Source organism: Orcinus orca, chromosome 4, assembly GCF_937001465.1.
Source record: "Orcinus orca chromosome 4, mOrcOrc1.1, whole genome shotgun sequence".
Lineage (NCBI taxonomy): Eukaryota > Metazoa > Chordata > Mammalia > Artiodactyla > Delphinidae > Orcinus > Orcinus orca.
The window spans coordinates 59,748,336-59,767,206 of record NC_064562.1 but is presented as its reverse complement, the minus strand read 5'-3'; positions in this window follow the sequence as shown (position 1 = coordinate 59,767,206).

The following is an 18,871-nucleotide window of genomic DNA, read 5'->3' as shown; positions in this document are numbered from 1 at the left end:
TAAGCTATAGGACCATAAGTGGAAGTGCCCTAGGCTCTGTTGCTTTGTTTTTTAGATGTTTCAGGAAACACCATACACTTCTCCAGAGTGGCTGTTGGCAATTTACATCCCGCCCATCAGCATAACAAGGCTCCCAGTTCTCCATGGCCTGTCCTGCCTTTCTGGATTTTACACTTTTTTCAGATGGGCCTTTTGACCGGGGGGCAGTGAGACTTCATTGTAGTGCAGATTTCCTTTGCAAGCTGGCTTGGTTGGCCAAAAAGGGCGTATGCGGTTTTTCCTGAATATATTCAGGAAAAAACGCATACGCCCTTTTTGGCCAAGTGGATCATTGTGGTCGTTCTGCCTCTTTTCCTATGCTTTACATGCAATTCCAGCCTACCTCCTGAAATCGGTTTCCTGCAATTCTGCCCCGCTTTCAAGTCCTCTTGGCAGCCTTACTTCAATATATTTTTGGACGATAGCTGTCATTTATAACTCTGCAGGTTTGTGAATGACAGTGCCCCTGAGCTCCTTTCTTCAACTCGATTTCTTGTGAGCTGGCCGCAACACTGCAGGATTGCTTCAGGCCCTAGTGTGGTTCCGGCACGGCACGCTGAGCCTTTGGTTAATTCCTCTTCCAGGTGGGAAATGAGAGTTAAATTTGCCTGTCCACACACCTCCAGCTAGTCTCTCATTGGTTTTCCTTATTCCTGTTCATTTTCCGCAGAAATTGCAAACTGGGCGAAACAGGAGGTTAAAGGCACTGACTCTCCAAGTGGGGAGACTGTTAGTAAAGCGTCTGGAATGTTGCTCCCAAGTACCAGGGGGAGAAATCTGAGACACATTTGAACACGTTTCCCGATCACACAGTGGATCATACTCTGGGTTCCTCATGCATGTTTTAGCTGAAGGAAGAATCCCTTAAACCTGGATAGTTGAGACCCATGGAATGGGTACAATACAATATGACTTCAAAGGGTGTGCATTTGCTCACCGAACCTCACCAATCCTATCACTGCTGCGTTTATGCCGCTGTACACTCGCTTGATTCTCTTTCGGAGACATATAATTCCATAGGTTTTAAGATTCTTACTAGTCAGGTATATTCTTAGGCGTTTAATATGGGGTGTTGAGTCCACTTCGTTGAACAAGGAGTAGCTCTTGTCTATTACATATTTGGCTTATGGAACGGTATATGTGCTAATTTCAATCTCTGGTTTTATGCAGCACCCCAACTCACCTTTCCCCTTAAGCAAGCATAAGTTGGTTTTCTACATTTGAGACCCTCTTCTGTTTTGTAATTCAGTTCCTGTGTAGCCAAGTTTACATTCCGTGTACTAGTGATATCTTATGATGTTTCTTTTTCTGTGTGACTTATTTCACTTAGAATCATCGTACCTGAATCCACTCATTATTCTGCTATGGGCCTGATGACATAGATTTCATTGCTGAGTGATATTGCATTGTACGTAAGTACCATAACATCTTTATCCATTTTTCGCTTTCTGTGATATTGAACTTGTACCGTAAATGAGGTTCTTGTAAACAGAGCTGTCCCAAACTTTGGGGTGGCTGTGTCTTTTTGATTTTAATTTCCCTAAACTATAAGACCATAAGTGGAAGTGCCCTAGGCTCTGTTGCTTTGTTTTTTAGATGTTTCAGGAAACACCATACACTTCTCCAGAGTGGCTGTTGGCAATTTACATCCCACCCATCAGCATAACAAGGCTCCCAGTTCTCCATGGCCTGTCCTGCCTTTCTGGATTTTACACTTTTCTCAGATGGCCCTTTTGACCAGGGGGCAGGGAGACTTCATTGTAGTGCAGATTTCATTTGCAAGCTTGCTTGCTTGGCCAAAAAGGGCGTATGCGTTTTTTCCTGAATATATTCAGGAAAAAACGCATACGCCCTTTTTGGCCAAGTGCATCATTGTGGACGTTCTGCCTCTTTTCCAATGCTTTACATGCAATTCCAGTCTACCTCCTGAAATCGGTTTCCTGCAATTCTGCCCCGCTTTCAAGTCCTCTTGGCAGCCTTACTTAAATATATTTTTGGACGATAGCTGTCATTTATAACTGTGCAGGTTTGTGAATGACAGTTCCCCTGAGCTCCTTTCTTCAACTCGCTTTCTTGTGAGCTGGCCGCAACACTGCAGGATTGCTTCAGGCCCTAGTGTGGTTCCGGCATGGCACGCTGAGACTTTGGTTAATTCCTCTTCCTAGTGGGAAATGAGAGTTAAATTTGCCCGTCCAGACACCTCCAGCTAGTCTCTCATTGGTTCTCCCTATTCCTGGTCATCTTCCGCTGAAATTGCAAACTGGGCCAAGAGGAGTTTAAAGGCCCTGACTCTCCACGTGGGGAGAACGTTAGTAAAGCGTCTGGAATGTTGCACCCGAGTACCAGGGGACAAAAACTGAGACACAATTGAACACATTTCCCGATCACACGGTGGATCATACTCTGGGTTCCACATGCATGTTTTAGCTGAAGCAAGAATCCCTTAAACCTGGAGAGTTGAGACCCATGGAATGGGTACCATGCAATATGACTTCAAAGGGTCTGCATTTGCTCACCAAACCTCACCAATCCTATCACTACTGCGCTTATGCCGCTGTACACACGCTTGATTCTCTTTCAGAGACATATAAATCCATAGGTTTTAAGATTCCTACTAGTCATGTATATTCTCAGGCGTTTAATATGGGGTGTTGAGTCCACTTCGTTGAGCAAGGAGTAGCTCTTGTCTATTGCATATTTGGCTTATGGAACGGTATCTGTGCTAATTTCAATCTCTGGTTTTATGCAGCAACCCAACTCACCTTTCCCCTTAAGCAAGCATAAGTTGGTTTTCTACATTTGAGACCCTGTTCTGCTTTGTAATTTAGTTCCTGTGTAGCCAAGTTTACATTCCGTGTAGTAGTGATATCTTATGATGTTTCTTTTTCTGTGTGACTTATTTCACTTAGAATCATTGTACCTGAATCCACTCATTATGCTGCTATGGGCTTGATGACATAGATTTCTTTGCTGAGTGATATTGCATTGTACGTAAGTACCACAACTTCTTTATCCATTTTTCACTTTCTGTGATATTGAACTTGTACCGTAAACGAGGTTCTTGTAAACAGAGCCATCCCAAACTTTGGGGTGGCTGTGTCTTTTTGATTTTTATTTCCCTAAGCTATAGGACCATAAGTGGAAGTGCCCTAGGCTCTGTTGCTTTGTTTTTTAGATGTTTCAGGAAACACCATACACTTCTCCAGAGTGGCTGTTAGCAATTTACATCCCGCCCATCAGCATAACAAGGCTTCCAGTTCTCCATGGCCTGTCCTGCCTTTCTGGATTTTATACTTTTTTCAGATGGCCCTTTTGACCAGGGGGCAGCGAGACTTCATTGTATTGCAGATTTCCTTTGCAAGCTTGCTTGGTTGGCCAAAAAGTGCGTATGCGTTTTTTCCTGAATATATTCAGGAAAAAACGCATACGCCCTTTTTGTCCAAGTGCATCATTGTGGACGTTCTGCCTCTTTTCCTATGCTTTACATGCAATTCCAGTCTACCTCCTGAAATCGGTTTCCTGCAATTCTGCCCCACTTTCAGTTTCTCTTGGCAGCCTTACTTCAATATATTTTTGGACGATAGTTGTCATTTATAACTCTGCAGGTTTGTGAATTACAGTGCCCCTGAGCTCCTTTCTTCAACTCGCTTTCTTGTGAGCTGGCCGCAAAGCCGCAGGATTGCTTCAGGCCCTAGTGTGGTTCTGGCATGGCACGCTGAGCCTTTGGTTAATTCCTCTACCTGGTGGGAAATGAGAGTTAAATTTGCCCGTCCAGACACCTCCAGCTAGTCTCTCATTGGTTCTCCCTATTCCTGTTCATTTTCCGCAGAAATTGCAAACTGGGCCATACAGGAGTTTAAATGCACTGACTCTCCAAGTGGGGTGAGTGTTAGTAAAGCTTCTGGAATGTTGCGCCCGAGTACCAGGGGACGAAAACTGAGAAACATTTGAACACGTTTCTCGATCACACGGTGGATCATACTCTGGGTTCCACATGCATGTTTTAGCTGAAGGAAGAATCCCTTAAACCTGGAGAGTTGAGACCCATGGAATGGGTACCATGCAATATGACTTCAAAGGGTCTGCATTTGCTCACCGAACCTCACCAGTCCTATCACTGCTGCGTTTATGCCACTGTACACACGCTTGATTGTCTTTCGGAGACATATAAATCCATAGGTTTAAGATTGTTAGTAGTCAGGTATATTCTTAGGTGTTTAATATGGTGTGTTGAGTCCACTTCGTTGAGCAAGGAGTAGCTCTTGTCTATTATATATTTGGCTTATGGAATGGTATCTGTGCTAATTTCAATCTCTTATTTTATGCAGCACCCCAACTCACCTTTCCCCTTAAGCAAGCATAAGTTGGTTTTCTACATTTGAGACCGTGTTCTATTTTGTAATTCAGTTCCTGTGTAGCCAAGTTTTCATTCCATATATTATTGATATCTTATGACATTTCTTTTTCTCTGTGACTTATTTCACTTAGAATCATCGTACCTGAATCCACTCATTATGCTGCTTCGGGCCAGATGACATAGATTTCATTGCTGAGTGATATTGCATTGTACGTAAGTACCACAACTTCTTTATCCATTTTTCACTTTCTGTGATATTGAACTTGTACCGTAAACGAGGTTGTGTAAACAGAGCCGTCCCAAACTTTGGGTTGGCTGTGTCTTTTTTATTTTAATTTCCCTAAGCTATAGGACCATAAGTGGAAGTGCCCTAGGCTCTGTTGCTTTGTTTCTTAGATGTATCAGGAAAGACCATACACTTCTCCAGAGTGGCTGTTGGCAATTTACATCCCGCCCTTCAGCAAGACAAGGCTCCCAGTTCTCCACGGCCTGTCCTGCCTTTCTGGATTTTACACTTTTTACAGATGGCCCTTTTGACCAGGGGGCAGTGAGACTTCATTGCAGTGCAGATTTCCTTTGCAAGCTTGCTTGGTTGGCCAAAAAGGGCGTATGCGTTTTTTCCTGAATATATTCAGGAAAAAACGCATACGCCCTTCTTGGCCAAGTGCATCATTGTGGACGTTCTGCCTCTTTTCCTATGCTTTACATGCAATTCCAGTCTACCTCCTGCAATCGGTTTCCTGCAATTCTGCCCCGCTTTCAAGTCCTCTTGGCAGCCTTACTTCAATATATTTTTGGATGATAGCTGTCATTTATAACTCTGCAGGTTTGTGAATGACAGTGCCCCTGAGCTCCTTTCTTCAACTCGCTTTCTTGTGAGCTGGCCGCAACACCGCAGGATTGCTTCAGGCCCTAGTGTGGTTCCGGCACGGCACGCTGAGCCTTTGGTTAAATCCTCTTCCTGGTGGGAAATGAGAGTTAAATTTGCCCGTCCAGACACCTCCAGCTAGTCTCTCATTGGTTCTCCCTATTCCTGTTCATTTTCCACAGAAATTGCAAACTGGGCCAAACAGGCGTTTAAAGGCACTGACTCTCCAAGTGGGGAGAGTGTTAGTAAAGCGTCTGGAATGTTGCACCTGAGTACCAGGGGGCGAAACATGAGACACATATGAACACATTTCCCGATCACATGGTGGATCATACTCTGGGTTCCACATGCATGTTTTAGCTGAAGGAAGAATCCCTTAAACCTGGAGAGTTGAGACCCATGGATAGGGTACCATGCAATATGACTTCAAAGGGTCTGCATTTGCTCACCGAACCTCACCAATCCTATCACTACTGCGCTTATGCTGCTGTACACATGCTTGATTCTCTTTCAGAGACATATAAATCCAAAGGTTTTAAGATTCTTACTAGTCAGGTATATTCTTAGGCGTTTAATATGGGGTGTTGTGTCCTCTTCGTTGAGCAAGGAGTAGCTCTTGTCTATTACATATTTGGCTTATGGAATGGTATCTGTGTTAATTTCAATCTCTGGTTTTATGCAGCACCCCAACTCAACTTTACCCTTTAGCAAGCATAAGTTGGTTTTCTACATTTGAGACCCTGTTGTGTTTTGTAATTCAGTTCCTGTGTAGCCAAGTTTACATTCCGTGTAGTAGTGATATCTTATGATGTTTCTTTTTCTGTGTGACTTATTTCACTTAGAATCATCGTACCTGAATCCACTCATTATGCTGCTACTGGCCTGATGACATAGATTTCATTGCTGAGTGATATTGCATTGTACGTAAGTACCACAAGTTCTTTATCCATTTTTCGCTTTCTGTGATATTGAACTTGTACCGTAAAGGAGGTTCTTGTAAACAGAGCCGTCCCAAACTTTGGGGTGGCTGTGTCTTTTTGATTTTAATTTCCCTAAGCTATAGGACCATAAGTGGAAGTGCCCTAGGCTCTGTTGCTTTGTTTCTTAGATGTTTCAGGAAACACCATACACTTCTCCAGAGTGGCTGTTGGCAATTTACATCCCGCCCATCAGCATAACAAGGCTCCCAGTTCTCCACGGCCTGTCCTGCCTTTCTCGATTTGACACTTTTTTCAGATTGCCCTTTTGACCGGGGGGCAGTGAGACTTCATTGTAGTGCAGATTTCCTTTGCAAGCTTGCTTGGTTGGCCAAAAAGTGCGTATGCGTTTTTTCCTGAATATATTCAGGAAAAAACGCATACGCCCTTCTTGGCCAAGTGCATCATTGTGGACGTTCTGCCTCTTTTCCTATGCTTTACATGCAATTCCAGTCTACCTCCTGAAATCGGTTTCCTGCAATTCTGCCCCGCTTTCAAGTCCTCTTGGCAGCCTTACTTCAATATATTTTTGGATGATAGCTGTCATTTATAACTCTGCAGGTTTGTGAATGACAGTGCCCCTGAGCTCCTTTCTTCAACTCGCTTTCTTGTGAGCTGGCCGCAACACCGCAGGATTGCTTCAGGCCGTAGTGTGGTTCCGGCACGGCACGCTGAGCCTTTGGTTAAATCCTCTTCCTGGTGGGCAATGAGAGTTAAATTTGCCCGTCCAGACACCTCCAGCTAGTCTCTCATTGGTTCTCCCTATTCCTGTTCATTTTCCACAGAAATTGCAAACTGGGCCAAACAGAAGTTTAAAGGGACTGACTCTCCAAGTGGGGAGAGTGTTAGTAAAGCATCTGGAATGTTGCACCGGAGTACCAGGGGGCGAAAACTAAGAAACATTTGAACACGTTTCTCGATCACATGGTGGATCATACTCTGGTTTCTACATGCATGTTTTAGCTGAAGGAAGAATCCCTTAAACCTCCAGAGTTCACACCCATGCCATGGGTACCATGGAATATGACTTCAAAGGGTCTGCATTTGCTCACCGAACCTCACCAATCCTATCACTGCTGCGTTTATGCCGCTGTACACACGCTTGACTCTCTTTCGCAGACATATAAATCCATAGGTTTTAAGATACTTACTAGTCAGGTATATTCTTAGGCGTTTAATATGGGGTGTTGAGTCCACTTCGTTGAGCAAGGAGTAGCTCTTGCCTATTACATATTTGGGTTATGGAACTGTATCTGTGCTAATTTCAATCTCTGGTTTTCTGCAGCACCCCAACTCACCTTTCCCCTTAAGCAAGCATAAGTTGGTTTTCTACATTTGAGACCCTGTTCTGTTTTGTAATTCAGTTCCTGTGTAGCCAAGTTTACATTCCGTGTAGTAGTGATATCTTATGATGTTTCTTTTTCTGTGTGACTTATTTCACTTAGAATCATCGTACCTGAATGCACTCATTATGCTGCTACTGGCCTGATGACATAGATTTCATTGCTGAGTGATATTGCATTGTACGTAAGTACCACAACTTCTTTATCCATTTTTCGCTTTCTGTGATATTGAAGTTGTACCGTAAAGGAGGTTCTTGTAAACAGAGCCGTCCCAAACTTTGGGGTGGCTGTGTCTTTTTGATTTTAATTTCCCTAAGCTATAGGACCATAAGTGGAAGTGCCCTAGGCTCTGTTGCTTTGTTTTTTAGATGTTTCAGGAAACACCATACACTTCTCCAGAGTGGCTGTTGGCAATTTACATCCCGCCCATCAGCTTAACAAGGCTCCCAGTTTTCCATGGCCTGTCCTTCCTTTCTGGATTTTACACTTTTTTCAGATGTCCCTTTTGACCGGGGAGCAGTGAGACTTCATTGTAGTGCAGATTTCCTTTGCAAGCTTGCTTGGTTGGCCAAAAAGGGCGTATGGGTTTTTTCCTGAATATATTCAGGAAAAAAAGCATACGCCCTTCTTGGCCAACTGCATCATTGTGGACGTTCTGCCTCTTTTCCTATGCTTTACATGCAATTCCAGTCTACCTCCTGAAATCAGTTTCCTGCAATTCTGCCCCGTTTTCAAGTCCTCTTGGCAGCCTTACTTCAATATATTTTTGGAAGATAGCTCTAATTTATAACTCTGCACGTTAGTGAATTACAGTGCCCCTAAGCTCCTTTCTTCAACTCGCTTTCTTGTGAGCTGGCCGCAACACCGCAGGATTGCTTCAGGCCCTAGTGTGATTCCGGCATTGCACGCTGATCCTTTGGTTAATTCCTCTTCCTGGTGGGAAATGAGAGTTAAATTTGCCCGTCCAGACACCTCCAGGTAGTCTCTCATTGGTTCTCCCTATTCCTGTTTATCTTACACAGAAATTGCAAACTGGGCCAAACAGGGGGTTAAAGGCACTGACTCTCCAAGTGGGGAGAGTGGTAGTAAAGCATCTGGAATGTTGCACCCGAGTACCAGGTTACGAAAACTGAGACACATTTGAACACATTTCCCGATCACATGGTGGATCATACTCTGGGTTCCACATGCATGTTTTAGCTGAAGGAAGAATCCCTTAAACCTGGAGAGTTGAGACCCATGGAATGGGTTATATGCAATATGACTTCAAAGGCTCTGCATTTGCCCACCAAACCTCACCAGTACTATCACTGCTGCGTTTATGCCACTGTACACACGCTTGATTCTCTTTCAGAGACATATAAATCCATAGGTTTTAAGATTCTTACTAGTCAGGTATATTCTTAGGCGTTTAATATGGGTTGTTGAGTCCACTTGGTTGAGCAAGGAGTAGCTCTTGTCTATTACATATTTGGCTTATGGAACGGTATCTGTGCTGATTTCAATCTCTGGTTTTATGCAGCACCCCAACTCACCTTTCCCCTTAAGCAAGCATAAGTTGGTTTTCTACATTTGAGACCCTGTTCTGTTTTGTAATTCAGTTCCTGTGTAGCCAAGTTTACATTCCGTGTACTAGTGATATCTTATGATGTTTCTTTTCCTGTGTGACTTATTTCACTTAGAATCATCGTTCCTGAATCCCCTCATTATGCTGCTACGGGCCTGATGACATAGATTTCATTGCTGTGTGATATTTCATTGTACGTAAGTACCACAACGTCTTTATCCATTGTTCGCTTTCTGCGATATTGAACTAGTACTGTAACCGAGGTTCTTGTAAACAGAGCCGGCCCAAACATTGGGGTGGCTGTGTCTTTTTGATTTTAATTTCCCTAAGCTATAGCACCATAAGTGGAAGTGCCCTAGGCTCTGTTGCTTTGTTTTTTGGATGTTTCAGGAAACACCATACACTTCTCCAGAGTGGCTGTTGGCAATTTACATCCCGCCCATCAGCATAACAAGGCTCCCAGTTCTCCATGGCCTGTCCTGCCTTTCTGGATTTTATACATTTTTTAGATGGCTCTTTTCACCGGGTGGCAGTGAGACTTCATTGTAGTGCAGATTTCTTTGCAAGCTTGCTTGGTTGACCAAAAAGGGCGTGTGCGTTTTTTCCTGAATATATTCAGGAAAAAACGCATACGCCCTTTTTGGCCAAGTGCATCATTGTGGACGTTCTGCCTCTGTTCCAATGCTTTACATGCAATTCCAGTCTACCTCTTAAAATCGGTTTCCTGTAATTCTGCCCCGCGTTAAAGTCCTCTTGGCAGCCTTACTTCAAAATATTTTTGGACGATAGCTGTCATTTATAACTGTGCAGGTTTGTGAATTACAGTGCGCCTGAGCTCCTTCCTTCAACTCGCTTTCTTGTGAGCTGGCCGCAACACCGCAGGATTGCTTCAAGCCCTAGTGTGGTTCCGGCACGGCACACTGAGCCTTTGGTTAATTCCTCTTCCTGGTGGGAAATGAGAGTTAAATTTGCCCGTCCAGACACCTCCAGCTAGTCTCTCATTGGTTCTCCCTATTCCTGTTCATTTTCCGCAGAAATTGCAAACTGGGCCAAACAGGAGGTTAAAGGCACAGACTCTCCAAGTGGGGAGAGTGTTAGTAAAGCGTCTGGAATGTTGCACCCGAGTACCAGGGGACGAAAACTGAGACACATTTGAACACGTTTCCCGATCACACGGTGGATCATACTCTGGGTTCCACATGCATGTTTTAGCTGAAGGAAGAATCCCTTAAACCTGGAGAATTGAGACCCTATGAATGGGTACCATGCAATATGACTTCAAAGGGTCTGCCTTTGCTCACTGAACCTCACCAATCCTATCACTGCTGCGTTTATGCCGCTGTACACACGCTTGATTCTCTTTTGGAGACTTAGAAATCCATAGGTTTTAAAATTCTTACTAGTCAGGTATATTCTTAGGCGTTTAATATGGGGTGTTGAGTCCACTTCGTTGAGCAAGGAGTAGCTCTTGTCTATTACATATTTGGCTTATGGAACGATATCTGTGCTACTTTCAATCTCTGGTTTTATGCAGCACCCCAACTCACCTTTCCCCTTAAGCAAGCATAAGTTGGTTTTCTACATTTGAGACCCTGTTCTGTTTTGTAATTCAGTTCCTGTGTAGCCAAGTTTACATTCCTTGTAGTAGTGATATCTTATGATGTTTCTTTTTCTATGTGACTTATTTCACTTAGAATCATCGTACCTGAATCCACTCATTATGCAGCTACGGGCCTGATGACATAGATTTCATTGCTGAGTGATATTGCATTGTACGTAAGTACCACAACTTCTTTATCCAGTTTTCGCTTTCTGTGATATTGAACTGGTACCGTAAATGAGGTTCTTGTAAACAGAGCCGTCCCAGATTTTGGGGTGGCTGTGTCTTTTTGATTTTAATTTCCCTAAGCCATAGTACCATAAGTTGAAGTGCCCTAGGCTCTGTTGCTTTGTTTTTTAGATGTTTCAGGAAACACCATACACTTCTCCAGAGTGGCTGTTGGCAATTTACATCCCGCCCATCAGCATAACAAGGCTCCCAGTTCTCCATGACCTGTCCTGCCTTTCTGGATTTTACACTTTTTTCAGATGGCCCTTTTGACCGGGGGGCAGTGAGACGTCATTGTAGTGCAGATTTCCTTTGCAAGCTTGCCTGGTTGGCCAAAAAGTGCGTATGCGTTTTTTCCTGAATATATTCAGGAATAAACGCATATGCCCTTTTTGGCCAACTGCATCATTGTGGACGTTCTGCCTCTTTTCCTATGCTTTACATGCAATTCCAGTCTACCTCCTGAAATCGGTTTCCTGCAATTCTGCCCCGCTTTCAAGTCCTCTTGGCAGCCTTACTTGAATATATTTTTGGACGATAGCTGTCATTTATAACTCTGCAGGTTTGTGAATGACAGTGCCCCTGAGCTCCTTTCTTCAACTCGATTTCTTGTGCGCTGGCCGCAACACCACAGGATTGCTTCAGGCCGTAGTGTGGTTCCGGCATGGCACGCTGAGCCTTTGGTTAATTCCTCTTCCTGGTGGGAAATGAGAGTTAAATTTGCCCGTCCAGACACCTCCAGCTTGTCTCTCATTGGTTTTCCCTATTCCTGTTGATTTTCCGAAGAAATTGCAAACTGGGCCAAACAGGAGGTTAAAGGCACTGACTCTCCAAGTGGGGAGAGTGTTAGTAAAGCGTCTGGAATGTTGCACCCGAATACGAGGGGACGAAAACTGAGACACATTTGAACACGTTTCCCGATCACATGGTGGATCATACTCTGCGTTCCACATGCATGTTTTAGCTGAAGGAAGAATCCCTTAAACCTGGAGCGTTGAGACCCATGGAATGGGTACCATGCAATATGACTTCAAAGGGTCTGCATTTGCTCACCGAACCTCACCAATCCTATCACTGCTGCGTTTATACCACTGGAAACACGCTTGATTCTCTTTCGGAGACATATAAATCCATAGGTTTTAAGATTCTTACAGTCAGGTATATTCTTAGGCATTAAATATGGCGTCTTGAGTCCACATCGTTGAGAAAGCAGTAGCTCTTGTCTATTATATATTTGGCTTATGGAACGGTATCTGTGCTAATTTCAATCTCTGGTTTTATGCAGCACCCCAACTCACCTTTCCCCTTAAGCAAGCATAAGTTGGTTTTCTTCATTTGAGACCCAGTTCTGTGTTGTAATTCAGTTCCTGTGTAGCCAAGTTTACATTCCATGTATTAGTGATATCTTATGATGTTTCTTTTTCTGTGTGCCTTATTTCACTTAGAATCATCGTACCTGAATCCACTCATTATGCTGCTACGGGCCTGATGACATAGATTTCATTGCTGAGTGATATTGCATTGTACGTAAGTACCACAACTTCTTTATCCATTTTTCGCTTTCTGCGATATTGAACTTGTACCGTAAACGAGGTTCTTGTAAACAGAGCCGTCCCAAACTTTGGGGTGGCGGTGTCTTTTTGATTTTAATTTCATTAAGCTATAGGACCATAAGTGGAAGTGCCCTAGGCTCTGTTGCTTGTTTTTTAGATGTTTCAGGAAACACCATACACTTCTCCAGAGTGGCTGTTGGCAATTTACATCCCGCCCATCAGCATAACAAGGCTCCCAGTTCTCCATGGCCTGTCCTGCCTTTCTGGATTTTACACTTTTTTCAGATGGCCCTTTTGACTGGGCGGAAGTGAGACTTCATTGTAATGCAGATTTCCTTTGCAAGCTTGCTTGGTTGGCCAGAACGGGCGTATGCGTTTCTTCCTGAATATATTCAGGAAAAAACGCATACGCCCTTTTTGGCCAAGTGCATGATTGTCGATATTATGAGTCTTTTCATATGTTTTCGATGCAATTCCAGTCTACCTCCTGAAATCGGTTTCCTGCAATTCTGCCTTGCTGTCAGTGCCTCTTCATAGCCTTACCTCAATATACTTTTGAAAAATAATTGGCCTTTATAACTCTGCACGTTTTTGAATTGCAGTGGCCCTTAGCTCCATTTTTCAGCTCTTATTTTTGTGATCTTGCCTCATATCCGCAGGATTTCTTCAGGCCCTATTCTTCTTCTGGGGCGCCTTGCTGTGCCTTTGGTTAATTCTTCTTCCTATGTGAAATTAGAGTGACATGTGGCCATTGAAACCGCTACAGCTATTTTCTCACTGGTTCCCCCTATTCCCATTCATCCTCCGCACTAACTGCAGACTGTGCGATACCGGAACTTAAAGGCATTGACTCTCCGTGTGGGGATGTTGTTAGTAAAGTGGCTGGAATGTTGATCCGGAGCCCCAGGAGAGGAAAATGAGGTGTGTTTTAGAAACCTTTCCCGATCATATGGTATACCATCTGCTTGATTTCCCATGCATGGTTTAGCTGTAGGAAGATTCCCTTCAACCTGGAGTGTTGGGACCCTTGGAATGAGTAGCATGAAGTATTGCATTAAACTTTCGGCAGTTGCTCACCAAAGCTCACCAATCCTCTCAGCCCCAAGTGTCCAGCCTTATGTCTTATCCAGCTGTGGGTTTATATGTGGTCATTCCAGGTTGCATCACAGCCCCTGAGCGAATTTCGTAAGAATTTTTCTCTCTTTCATTGTTTCTGCGTTTTGGTTTTAAAATTTATTTCTATAATGGGGTTTAGCTCATTTTCACTGCTGTGTTTGTGCCGCTCTGCACACACTTGATTCTCTTATGGAGATATATCAATACATGGGTTTTAAGATTCTTATTACTCAGATATATTTCTCTGCGGTGTATAGGGTGTGTTGAGGCCAGTTCATTGAGCAAGGTGTAGATCTTGTCTAATACCTATTTGGTTTATTGAACGGTATCTGTGCTAATTTCAAACTCTGGTTTTATGCATCACCCCACCTCTCCTTTCCCCTTAAGCTGACATAAGTGTGTTTTCTAAATGTGAGACACTGTTCTGTTTTGTAATTCATTTTTTGTGCAGCCATATTTATCCTTCCTCTATAAGTGATATCTTATGATATGTTTCTTTTTCTGTTTGACTTATTTCAAGTAGTATTATCGGACCTAAATCCACTCTTTATCCTTCTACTAGCCTTATTACATTGATTTCATGGTGAAGAGATATTCCATTGTACATAAGTACCACATTTTCTTTATCCATTGTTCTCTTTCCTGGGATATTTAAGGTGTACTGAAGTTGAGGTTCTTGTAAACAGAGTAGCCCTAAACTGTGGTGTGCTTGTGTCTTGTTGATTTTTAGACTTCCCTAGATATACTCCCGTGATTGGAAGTGCCCTATGCTCTGTAGCTCTGTTTTTTAGATGATTTAGGAACCACCATACACTTCTCCAGAGTGGCTCTCGGCAGTTCACACACTGTCCATCAGCGTATAAAGGCTCCCTGTTCTCCATGGCCTGTCCTGCATTTCTGGTTTTTACAATTTTTACGGATGGCCCTTTTGACCGGTGGGAAATGAGACTTCTTTGTTGTGCACATTTGCATTGCTTGCTTGCTTGGTTGCCCATAAAGTGCGTATGCGTTTTTTCCTGGATATATTCAGGAAAAAACGCATACTCCCTTTTGGGCCAACTGCATCATTGTCGAAATTCTGCCGCTTTTCATGTGCTTTAAAGACGAGTCCAATCTATCTCTTGAAATCTGTTTCTTGCAATTCTGTCTTGCATTCAGATCCTCTTCTTTGCCTTACCTCAACATATTTTTGGACGTTAGTTTTCATTTATAACTCTGCAGGTTTGTGAATTGCAGTGACCCTGAGCTCCATTTTTTAAGTTGCTCTTTTGTGAGCTGGCCTCAAAGCCGCAGGATTGCTTCAGGCCCTATTTTGGCTCCGACGAGGCGGGCTGAGCCTTTTTTTAATTCTTATTCTTAATGGGAAATTAGAGTGACATGTGCCCGTCCAAACCCCTACAACTATTCTCTCATTGGTTCCCCCTCTTCCCGTTCATCCTCCTCACAATTTGCAAAATGTGTGAAACAGAAGTTTAAATGTGCTGATTCTCTAAGTGGGGAGATTCTAAGTAACGTGGCTGGAATGATGAACAGGAGCACCAGGAGAGGATAAATGAGGTGCATTTTAGACACATCTCCCGATCACATGGTGTACAGTCCTCTGGGTTTTCCATGCATGTTTTAGCTGTAGGAAGATTCCTTGAACCTGCAGATTTGGGACCCATTGAATGGGTACCAGGTAGTATTACTTTAAAGGGTGTGCATTTCCTCACCCAACCTCACATTTCTCTTAGCGCGAACAGTTTCCAGCCTTATGTCTCATCCTGCTGTGGGTCTAGATGTGTTCAATCCATGTTGCATCACCGTCCCTGAGGAAAAGTTGTAAGAGGTTTTCTCTGTCTCTCTGTCGTTTATTTTTTTCAATTTATTACTATATTGGTTACAGCTGATTTTCAAAGCTCTGTTTCTTGCTGCTGTACATCCACTTGATTCACGTACAGAGAGACATCAATAAATTCTTTTTCAGATTCTTACCAGTCATAGATATTCTTTTCCAGTGACTTGAGTGTGCTGAGTGCAGTTCTTTTAGCTACCGTGTAGACCTTGTTGATTATCAGTTTGGTATTTGGAATGGTATCTTTGCTAATTTCAACCTCCTGGATGATGCCTCACCCCTCCCCACCTTTCCCGTTTAGCAGCCTTACGCGTGTTTTCTACATATTTGACTATGTTTTTGTTTTGTAATTTATTTCATGTGTAGCCATTTTGGATTCCACCTTTAAGTGATATCTTATGATATGTGTCTTTTTCTTTTTGAATTATGTCACTTAGAATGATCATACGTAACTCCTCCGGAGTTGTTACAACTGGCCATATTTCATTGATTTCCAGGCTGAGTAATATTCCACTCTACATAAGTACCACATCTCTATCCATTTTTTCCCTCCAGAGACATTTAAGTTATATCCTAGTCGAGGATCTTTTAAACAGAGAGGCAGTAAACATTAGGGTGCCTGTGTCCTCTCGATTTTTGTTTTTCCCAAGATATACGCCCATGAGTGCAAGTGCCCTATGCTCTGTAGCTCATTTTTTAGATGCTTTAGTAAACACAATACACTTCTCCAGAATGGCCGTTGGCAATATACATTTCCACTATAAGCCTCACAGGGCTCCCTCTTCTCCTTGCCCTGTCCTGCATTTCTGGTGTTTACACTTTATGAGGATGGCTCTTCTGACTGATGCGAAGTGATATCTTTTGTAGTATTGATTTCCAGTGCCCACCTGTTTGGTTGGCTAAAAAAGTGTATGCCCTTTTCTTGAATATATACAGAAAAAAACGCATACAGCCTTTTTGGCCAACTGCAATGTTGGCAATGTCCAGCCCCTTTTCTTGTGCTTAATGGCGAGTCCTTTCTACCTCCTCAAATCCCTTTCCTGCCATTCTCCCTTGCTTACCAATCCTTTTCTCTGACTTTCCTCAAGACATTTTTCAGTGATAGATATTTTCAACTTTGCAGTTTCATGAATTTTACTGCCCCTGAGTTCCATTGTTTAACTTGTGTTTATGGGAACTGGCCACAAAGCAGTGGGATTTCCTCAAGCCCTATACTGTTTCCATGGGCAACCCTAGCCTTTGGTCAATTCGTCTTCCTGATTGGAAATTCGAGTGACATGTGCCTGTCTGAACACCTAGGACTTGTCTCTCATTGTTCCTCATCCTTCCGCTTCATCCTCTGGACAAATTGCAAACTGTACGCAACAGGATGTTGACAGTGCTGACATCTCCAAGTGGGGAGACTGTTAGTAAAGACGCTGGAGGGGTGAACCCGAGCACCAGGAGATGAGGAGATGAGATGCCTTTTCCAAACTCTTCCCGATCAGACGGTATACCATCCTCTGGGTGTGACAGACATGTTTTAGCAGTAGGAAGAGTCCCATTCATGTAAGGAGAACACCAGGGCTTTTTCAAAATCAGTGTCTCCCCGAAACCCAAACTGGGGAGTTTTTTAAGCTACGGCTACACATATGTTCATTAAGGGCCTTGGGAAGTAGGCAGAGTCCAAACTTTAGATGATTGAAGTCTTCAGGGTCAGAAGCACTCACCACCATCTTCCCTTAGGTTACACTTTAACTGTCATTGATAGATGATGTCAATAAAAATATCTATTCTTTTTCCGATTATTTCCCCTTATAGGTTATTGCAAAATATTGAGTGTAGTTCCCTGTGCTATACAGTAGTTCCTTGTTGATGATCTATTTTATACATAGCAGTGTGTATGTGTTAATTCCAAACTGTTAATTTATCCCTCCTCCCACCTTTCCCCTTTGGTAATAATAAATTATAAGATTTTATACTTCTCAGAAATGGGGGAGCTGAAAGAGAGGTATCATTTTCAATGGAAAAGCATTTAAAACAAGATTGAAGCTTTAACCAAGATTATTAGATGTACATCCTTGGAAAGAAATCACTTCATTTCTCTAATATTGACCTGACAAATAAGACAAACCTTTTCACTGAACTTGCTTATAATAAAGTGATGGAAATATCAAATGGAAGTATTAGAAACATCTTATTTTACCCGAGCCTTATAAACTGTTCTATGTTAACTACAGTTTGGCTCACACATCTGTTCATTGAAGTTACAATAGTCTCAATTTCTGTAACTGATCCTCCAGAGTGGACCCCAACAAGTGTCCCCCTGCCCAGTGTCATTGGGGCCAACAGATCGAGACTGAGTTTGGTTCACAAGCAAAGGAAACTTTATATTTTGATCAGAGAATGGAGAGGTGAGAGCATGCACTACCCCGTGGGCTGTGGGCTCTGCTGCTGTGTAGAGATCCTGTGAGAGTCAGTGGGAGGGAGGGGGCGGAGCTCTCGAGGGCCAGGTTGGCTGCAGCTCAGGCTCTATATCTCGGAGTCTGCACTGGGCCCCAGGAGCTGAGGTGTCGACCCAGCCATTCTGCACTAGGAAATCTGGTCTGAAGTGCCGGGTGTGGAACCTCTGCATGCGGGACCCTAGGAGCACGTGAAATTAGACAAAGCACAAAGGATAAAAAAGGTCAGACTTGACTTTATTGCCCAGATTCTATTTTTATCTCCCAGGGATTTTTAATGGGCTTTGCTGGGGACAAACCCCTCCTCTGCCTTTTGTCCCATTCCTCATTCTTGGAGTGCTGAGGGTGCAGACCCTTCTTCTGTAACTGCTGAGTGCTGAGTTGGGAGCCCTCATACCAGGGGACGAGGGTCAGAACTTCTCCCCAGCAGCCTCCAGGTGACGTTGATTGGCCCCAGGACCCCTGCCTCCCTGCTCGTCTGCCTGAGCACCAGCATTGGAAGTGTTATAGATTCTAATGACCTTTAAGGGTCCAGGAAAGAGATGTGCAGAGACGCTGTGGGGGCCAATTTCACCCCGCCCCACATTTGTTCGGCCACCTTAGGCTGACCGTTTCTGCCAGCCTAGATGCTCTGACCAGTAGTCTGCTCTTTCTTCAATTAGGCCCCTGAATTAACGTAAAAACAGCACCAGGTGTCAGAGCCCTGCCCGCTCAACTCCCAGACAGTCCAGGGTCAGTGGTGATCAAGGACCATGATGGCCACTGAGTCAACAGCCTTTTGAAGTAAACAGGAGTCCAGCTGGTCTTATTGGCCACCATCATCATGGTGTCTGTAGGCTTTTCTATGGTGACAGTGTGATATACGGTTCCCCCGCCAAGATTATTAGCTCCCCTCCGGGTGCAGTAAGTCCTGCAAGCAGTAGTCTACTCCTTCAGGACACACTATTG